This window comes from Macadamia integrifolia, chromosome 5 (assembly GCF_013358625.1).
Source record: "Macadamia integrifolia cultivar HAES 741 chromosome 5, SCU_Mint_v3, whole genome shotgun sequence".
Classification (NCBI taxonomy): Eukaryota; Viridiplantae; Streptophyta; class Magnoliopsida; order Proteales; family Proteaceae; genus Macadamia; species Macadamia integrifolia.
Window position 1 is genome coordinate 4573656 of NC_056561.1, and position 9622 is coordinate 4583277.

At 35.4% G+C, this 9622-nt stretch overlaps 1 pseudogene; it reads right to left on the reverse strand.

Moving 5' to 3' along the window:
• Nucleotides 1–5485: 5485 nt before the first annotated feature.
• On the reverse strand, nt 5486–6252 carry LOC122079901 (annotated as a pseudogene).
• Between the last annotated feature and the right edge of the window lie 3370 nt (nt 6253–9622).

Consider the following 9622-nt stretch of genomic DNA (forward strand, 5'->3'; position numbering starts at 1 on the left):
TTTTTTGGGAGTGAGAGAGGTGCTGCTGATAAAGATCCTGTGGTCCATTGACACTATATATTCTTTAGATATGAAGGAGCTTTCTACACTTGTCACCATAGGCCCAAAAACCAATCAGACCAGGACATGTTTACAATTTTCCTTAACTTTTCTTCTTGTACAGCTTTAATATCTGTCGAAGTAACAATTTTTGTGGACCGTTGTTCATATGTGCAAGTTTCAGCCATGATGTTGATGACAATATGACAAAAAATAGTTTTAAAAAACCGTTAAAATGTTAAAGTTTTGAAAAGTATGTGATAATGAGAGTGAAAGGGAAAGATACCGAACTCATGGGACAATGTGATTAAATTTAGCTTCAGATTTGATAATATTAATTACTAGTTGAAACTTCCCCTGGGATTATAATCTCTCTCTCTCTCTCTCTCTCTCTCTCTCTAGACCTCGCCGCTGCAACTACTTTCCAGTCCTCTCCATCTCCTTAAACGGTCCTTTCTCTTATTCTTGTGCTTGAGCAGAATCCAGACGTATTATACCCCGGTGTTCCTATGGTTTAGGCAAAGAGAAGACCTTGCTGACATTGATGGGGAGACTGCGGAGAGATCAACTACCACCTTCTCACAGGAAACCCTCCCGCGGTTGGTCTATGTTCCACTTAAGTACACATGGATTTCTATTTTGGGGGAGGGTTTCCTTCGACGCTTATGTGTAGTTTCTCGGGTGAAGAATGATATTATGAGAAAATCTTTCTAATGAAGGGTATGTAAGGGATTTTCGTAGGGAGGGGAACAGCAATATGGGTGGGACCGTACAATTTCATTTTTGTACTGGTGTAGTCGTGGGGATCTTTTCCCCTTTTTTATTTATATCTTGAGATTTGAACTTTAGATTTTTTTTAGGGTAAATGAAACTTTTTTTCACTAAAAGATCAGATTAGGGTAAATGAAAGTAATTAGTTACACTACATTTAGAGAAATTAGACGTAAATTATCCAATATTTAGAATATTATGTTTATTTGAGGTAATTTTTTTTTTAAAGCAACAACTCACCTCCTCCCTTCCATCTATAATCATCACAACCACACCCTCATCCTCCCTATACCCCCACCTCCTTTTCCTCACGCATTGACCCCTACCCTCACTCTCAACACCCCTCTCTTTTCGGCTCACTCTCCCCTCCCCTACCCCTTCCTCCATGTAACTCACCCCGTCATGCTTCTTTTCATCATTTCATTATCTATCCTAATGTAACATAATTATACATTATATATTCCTATTTTTGTCTCATCCACTAAAATAGTACCATCAATAAAAAGTATTCGCTAAGATCCAATTTTAATTTGATTGGATATATAAAAAGCCAAAAAAACTGACCGAACTTAATCAAATTGATGGTTTGATTGATCAACTTAAACCACATGATAAGTTATTCTTGTACAACCTTAGAATTTGTGAGGCATATTTGTGGGGGCAAATCTTATGTTTTTTTTTTGTTTTTTTGTTTTTTAGTTTTTTAATTAAAGTAAGTGTGGGGCTCGTTAATCGTTATTCACAAGCAAGTTTCAGTCTAATGTTGCTAACAATGTGTCACAAAATATGGCTTTGAAAATCCATCAAAATCTTGAAACTTTTGTAGAGTGATTGAAATCGATGGGGAAATTAATGAAAGGGAAAAGGAAAGATACTAATGGGATTACGTAGCTTGACATTTGACAGGTGGACTAATTGAGCTAGGATAATTTCACACGCGCGTTACCTTTTGCATAGGTCATAGCAGTTCACTAATGAAGCATGTAAAGACCTTTTTTGCCTTTTTAATGAATAATTAAAGAAAGTGGGAGATGCGTAGAATCACCCTAAAGAGTTCTCTAGGTGGTGGTCAGACTATTGAGCTGTAATTTCAAAGAATCAATGAATATGTTCCTTTGACATCGAAGATATTTGGAAGGTACAGTATAATTGAAAACATAATTTTTTTTGTTTTCCTGGTGTTATGTGTTTTCTCTTGGTAGTGAGCTAGTTTTGCTGATGTCGTTGATGGAGGTTGTTATTTGGTTTTCAAAATTCATCATCTTTTTTTTTTTTTCTTTATTTTGTATTACAAACGATCCTAATAAAAAAAAAAAAAAAAAAAAAAACAAAGCAATTTGTGAAAAGGCATTTTACAACGTCTTGATTAGAAAATTTTCTCATAACCTAGCCACAGCCAACTAAGGTGGGGAAGGTGGGGAAGGTGGGTTGGGTGTAGAGGGGATTTGTGATATGAACATTGCAAGGATCATTAAATAAATTTGGTGAACAGAGGAAAGAAAGAAAGCTTGATGGTTGATTGGGTGTATTACAGATATTTGAAAGACGGTCTCAAGAGATCTTCAAGAGGTTTGGGGTAAACTTGCAACCATCAATAGATTACCCTTTGGGGAAGAAAAATAAAATAGTGTGGTATATAGTTTCATAGAAAACCAATTTACCAATATCACCATTTGGGACTTGCCTCTCCACTTGACACATTTACAAGCTCGACTTGAATCGACTCATTTAAGCCCGATACTACTTGTTTTTTTTTTAATTTTTTTTTTAATACTATTTGTATTTAGTGCTAAGGCTATGTGATATGTACAGTTGAGATGGTGATGATTGTTATATGAACATTTATCTTTTTCAAGCATAATTTAATTGATTTAAACTTGCTCAACTTTGGTTGTGTAAGCATGGTTTAATTGATTTGAGTTCCGCTGGGTTAAAGATTGAGTATCTTAGTCTTTACCTATCTTTGGCTTAATCCATTCTAACTATAGGATATTTTTATGTTATGCCCATCTTTGCCTCATTTAATTGGTATTCCTTTCAAGCACATTTAAAAGACCAAATTTCAAGAGGACACGTTTAAAGTTAAATAGGTCTATCACCCGGTTAAGACCCGTTTATAGTAGCCTGATTAAACTGGCTAAGCCAGTTTAGCTAAATAGGTGTTCATGGTGCAGTCCTAGAAAATTGGTCGAGCCCAATTAAGCCCAACCAAAATCGACCTGGCCCGACCGATTGACACCCCTACCATATTTGGAGAGAAAGGAATGGAAGAAATTTTAGTAACAAACATAGGACAAGGAGAGCTGAAGAGGTCTACCCTCATAATTCAAGATTAATAGAAAAATGGGGTGTATCTATGATTCTGATGCAGTAATATTTTGGATGAAGTGAGTTAGAAAGAGCTGGTCCATGACTCAAAAGAGCTCCTTTTGATCTCTGTATTTTGTTCCCTTGTGTATTCCGGTTTAGTTTGTTGGGAGTCCTCCAGTTAATTCTAGTTCTTGGAGCTCTCTCCCGTGTATATTAATTTTTCTCTTCTCTTTTAATAATAGATAGAGAAAGGGTTGGGCTCACCTCCAGCTTGCCATAAGCTAGCAGCATGCATCAATGGGAAGATGGGATAATGCTGGGCATGGGCTTCATTTCACAAGAGACGGAGCCTACCATTGATCTTATATGAGGGTGTGGACTCGTAACCCTTATTGTACGGTATGATTTGACTAGCTATGATTCGATGGATCGATCCAACTTGAAGGTGTACTATCGTCTTGTTGAGAAAATATTGTGAGATTTGAGGTTTTACATTTTTTTTGAGTTTCTAGGGGAGTTTTCTTACTGTGAGTTTAGGTATTCTTGAGAGATTTTTGTTGTTATCTTCTTTCAATATGGTGAATCACCTTCTTCTTCATCCAAGGACGTAGCACACCACATTATTGTATGAACCTCGTTAAATCTTTATGTTTTACAAGTGAATCTGTGTTTGTTTTCTTTGTATTTACTGGTGTTTATTGTAACAATGTAACCACCCTTTTTTAAAAGATATTACCCATCGAAAAAAAAAATAAAGAAACTGAACATATAGAGGATTCAAGCTACTCTCTCATCGTTGCCTTTTGGATAGCTCTAAGAAACCATGGAATGTGAGTTGAAGAATGAATATTATGAAATTTTCATCGATCCTCCAGCATCTCTAAAGCCATTGTGTGATGGTCACCATCAAACTCAATCCCCTCTAATAAGTTAAGAATCTCATGTAAGATTTCCAAATAGGTGGGCTAGCATATATTCCAAGACTTGTTTTCAAAACCGGTTTAGTGGTATTGATTATAGATGGAGTAAACATAAATAATTCAATAATGGTAAGTGATATCTATGCAGATATTGGATTTTATTAGCACACCTTAATGGTATGAAATATATATTATTATGTGTGGACCTAAGGTATTATTTCCTTAATGGGAAGGAAACCCTAATTTTATTGCAGGGTTGGTCCCTACCCTCACCCCTATATATAGTTATCACTAACTCATTATGTGATGCTAATGACCTAAAGCAAAAGGGAAAGAGGGTAAACCAGACCAACATTGATCGTGTTGTGCAAAAAGCATACGAGAAGACATTCAGGATGTGTAATTCTTCAGCTATGGATTCAGGTATGCCTAAAACATGTCTTTGTAGTGTTTATCATACATGTTCGTCGATCTCCATGAGCCGTTTCCGCATTTATTTTCTATTATCTCAATCGCCTCATCAAGTGTAGACTTTGTGTCATCTACCTCAAGCATTCTCTTCACTGTTTCACTCATGTCATCACAAACATTATCCTTCGACTTCTTGGATGACAACCCGAAGGATATCTTGCTCTTTTGTTTCCTTTTTTTCTTATTTATATCTGACAACTAAACCGTTATGACAGTCATCTTCGTATTGCTCATCATAATCCAAATTTACTGCATTATTGGAAGTCGATACCGTATTGCTGACGAAGTGGATAGATATCCTCATTGATGAAAATTGTAACGTCACCATTAATAACAACATCCTTGGATAGGAGATAAGATTCGCTGTTCGTTCGATCACCTGGTTGTACAAGTCAACATCCAACATCTATCCCACTTTCTGCCATTACAAGGATAAAGAGCGGTATATTTGAAAACAAATAGGACATGTGTTGGATGTTGACTTATATGACCAAGTGAATCGTACAAGCAGCTGATCCGTGGACCTTGAAGAGCTCCCGTAGTTCTTTTCATTATGCAACCGGTCATACTTGAAGTGCCTCCCATGGATATGTTTTTTGTAATTTCATGACACAACTCAATATATCCAAAATATTTATAAGGAATAAACTACATAAGTTTGACATGCTATTTGATGAATTAGTATCTTCACATGAGCATTCTAATGTTCTTCACTAGGTGGATCCATAGTCTCCAACTCGTTGTACCACCCCTAATCACTAGTTTTGTTTTTGGGAAATTATCTGGTACCACTCCTAAAATTGAAAATAACTTGGAGTAACATCCAAAAATGAAAATAATGTCCAGTAGACCCTTCACTATTATAAAATCATATCTAAAAAACCCATTCCGTTAGGTTAAAGGCATTAAGTGATGACATCATTAGTCATTTTTTCATTAAATGGCCAATCTAACCTTATGACTATGTTAAGTTACTATAATGACCTTCGTCTCCAATTAGTAAAGCAGAGTTTGGGAAATACTTTCCCAAAATCGACAACTGCTGCTCTAATATCCTTAACCTTTGGTCGCTGTTGCGCTGCTCTGCTCCGTTCACCCGCGAAGACTAAACAAAGGAGGAGCTCAACACCATGAACAAAACGAGCATGGAGGGTGGTGGTCCATCGCATTCGAGGAGCTCTTATGCTTCTTTTGGTAGGAAACCTCAATGATAAGAATCTTGATCTTAGGAGGGTTTGGGGTTGGAAAGAAGTTGAAGAAGAAGTAGTAGTTATAGTAGATGCAAAAGAATCTAGTGGTTGTTGTTGCTGGACAAAAGTGAAGGAAGGAAGGTTATGGTGCACAGGAATCCCTCTTATGGGTCTTAAGAATCCAAGCTCTTGGTGAAGTTCTTGCTGTTGTTGGTGATGAAGAACTTGATGTTGTTGCCTTTGGTTTTGTAGTAGTGGTTGATGAATAAGATTGCTACCATGGCCATGGCCATGCCAAAGAAGATGATGAAGATGGTTGGAGTTAGAATTTGAAGAGGAAGAAGAAGCCCTTGGATTCACCAAGGAAAGCTTGAAAGAGGGATTGGGTTTCGCCATCATCGTCGTCGAACTAATGGTGTTACTGGAATCTAAAGCTCTCCTCCATAAACCAAAATCCATCTCTTCATCTGTTTTCCACCAAGATGTGGTAGATTTGGTTTGGGAGGACTAATTTGAAGATATAAATCAGGTTGTGCAGGGAAAACCTCCATTATATGCACGAGTGAACAAATAATTCTGAAATCTTTTTTACCCCTTTTTAAATTTCCTTCCCATCTCTTCCTCCTCTTACCTCACTTGTGTATAGATGAGAAGGGGTATTGATCTTGGGCAGTTTCAAAGGTGTCAGTGATGTGATTTCATGGAAAATTTTGGGTTTTGTTCAGATGGGCTTGGTGCTAGGGGGCTATCCATAGCAGCTGATGCAAGCTGCTGCTATACCGGAGTAACCTCGCTGGAGTCGCCAAATCTACACAACGTAGTTGCAGCCTTTTGTTAATGGTATACACCTCTAATATGGGAATAAGATGATCTCACCATATAATTAATAAGAAAAGCCATACTTATTACATAATAAATTGACATGCAATGGGTTAGCTTGTTGCAATGCTTAACAAGGATGGAGCATCACGCATGCTTAAACTGAAAGAGTATACTCTGCTCCCCAAGTGATTAAATCATCTCAAAAGACAAACCGACGTCTTGAAACTCTTCACTTTCAATAAAGACTATACGCTGTACCCAAAGTTGAAAAGGGCCGCATTTGAGAGCTCTCTCTCTCTCTCTCTCTATAGCTTTCTTTCCGTCTTCATATGTTCAATGTTTGAGTGAAAATTTTCATCAGAGGGCTTCACCGACTTGTGTTTTAGACTGCTGATTCAGGTTGGAATTTTCCTTTTCATCGAGTGTAAGAAACTGTAGAATCGTTTTATCTCCCTCCATGCTATGCCGAAATCACCTCGCAGGAGTCGCCAAATCTACGCAACGCAGTTGCAGCCTTCTGTTGTTAATGGTATACTCTCCGAGCTAAGGTCGCAGCTAAGCGAGAGAGAGCATGTAATGGTTTGGAAGAAAATGGGTTTTTTTTTTAGAGTTTAAGTATAAGGGTAAAAAGGACATTTCTCACTTTCAGTTAACGGAGTTACAAATTATGGGTGTGATAGACATTATTTTCATTTTTGGGTGTTACTCCAAGTTATTTTCAATTTTAGGGGTGGTACCAGATAATTTCCCTTTGTTTTTCAAAACATCTATGCATTCCACATAGATTTCAAAGTATAACTATTTTTAAGGTTCTTTTTTAGATTTATTTTTAAGTTGTGGCATGGTAATTTGTTTTTCGCATTTTTTCAATATGTTCACCTTACCATTTTTTGTGAATGTTGTATTTAGCTTATACATGAACACTCGAGAAATGCCGATGAATAATTTTACCATCTCATCAGTACAATAGTAGGTTTCTTTCGAAATATCAAAATCATGTTTAATTGTACCTACTTCAATCCTCTTTCATGATCCATCTAAAATAAATTCTCAAGATCATACTAATTCTTATCGTCAACTTCTTGCAAAGACTTTAAGAAATGTGATCCACAAAAGGTTAAAAAGAGGGGCTGCAAAAAGTAACTTCTAATTAAAATCTAGATTAGATCCAAGGCATATAATGGGCTAGTAAAGAAACTCCACGTCCACAACATATGGAGAGCATGGCTCAACTCCATGTCTAAACATAGAAGGCAATAAATTATCCATAAAATGGGTCTGGCAAATAGAAACTCCATCCCTCTAGTTGTCATTGATTTGTTGGACATAACAAAATAGAGAGAGAGAGAGAGAGAGAGAGAGATATTCCAACAAGGCCTTCAATGATATGAGCAACAATGGATTTAGAGTTTTATAGAGGGGTAATTTATTCAAATACTATCTTGACTCATTATTGCCGAAATAATGGCCTACTTCTTCACAACCATCACGCATATTTGAGACAAGTTTTCAAGAAAATGTTCAAGTTCTAGTAAAATCCAATCTGTAGATAAATATGTACAACAAAACTATGATAAATATGTCGTATAAAAAAAATGGTTTAGTGGTAGAGATCAACTGTAGATAAATATGTGTCCATGCTGTCTTCGACTATGATAATCATGTGGTCAATTCTTCCCATTCTTTAGATATGAAAGAGCTTGTTACATTTGTCCCTTTGTAGTACCGGCCTTACAAAGTCTAAATTCCGCTTTAAATTTTTATTTTGGTCAATTATTTCCTATGGCTCTGTCGGTTGGGAGAGAAATCAAATCAAATCAAATGAAACTTAAAAACAAAGCTTTTATATTCATTACCTAACACGAATTTTTAGTTAACTTAAAATTCTTTTCATATTTAAGATTTCAAATGTAATACTTATTTATATAATGACTAAATTTGGAATGATTTAAAATTATTTACATAATCATGTTAAGTAATGGTTATAAAAAGAAATTTTTCTTTTTTAAAATTTTATTTTATTTTATTTGCAGTTAGACACAGCCTACATACATGGTTCACATGAGAAGGTTTCTCTTGTTTTTATTATCGAAAAACAGCATATGACAGAAACATGTAGTTTTTTCCAAACTTTTTGCTCAACTCATGTAAGTTCAAATTAGATTTTCGTCTTTTCATTTGTCTTCTGTTACCCCACACCCAATAGAAATTTTCAATATTTTTTCTTAACTCATGTCCCAAGTTTAGACTCTCTTTTGTATAATTTATATTTATAAATTTCTCTTCACCCAAAAAAAAAAAAATTATAAATTTCATTATTGTCTTGAAATAGGTCAACAATAGATTTTTCTGTCAAGAAGTTAAAATTTTTTTTTTTACAAAACATTTGAAAAAAACATAATTAAGAAATTTATTTAAAATAGATTTCAACTCTTCTTCTTCCTCTACCGGACAAACATTCAAATCTCCCAACTCTGATCAGAGAGAGAGAGAGAGAGAGAGATTAAATTTGTCCACCAAGTGGTATTTCGTAATTTGTAGGCTATCTCACTTTATTTAACAGAACTCACACATGTAAATTAAATTTGTTTCCCAAAATTTTAAGGAAAATAAAAATAAAAAAGGATCCATTTTGGATGTGATCGATCTGCCCCGTTTCATGCATACATAACATTGAACGTCCCAAAAAATTCAGTTTTCAAGTTAACCATGCAAACAAAAAGTCTTCCTCCAATTCAAATATAGTTTGTAGAACACTGAGGCAAGGAAAAAAACAATTTTTTCACACGAAAGACATGTAAATTAATCAATATTATCATCATAACTTTTGTCTTAATATTTTTTTTTCTTTGCTTCTTTCTTTTTCTTGTCTCCCAAACATTGCCAGAGATAATCATGTTCAAGCCCATTGATATTTGGCTAATAAATTCCTCCAATAGATATGGAACAAACTGAATGATAATACTGCCTAATGAGTCACCCAACTTGTAAAGCAATAATTTACTTCAACGCCTATTTAAAAGTGTTGGAAGTAATTCCCACTTACGATGGCTTTAGAAAAACTCAGTCCCTTTCTTTTCATTTTTTTTTTTTTTGTTT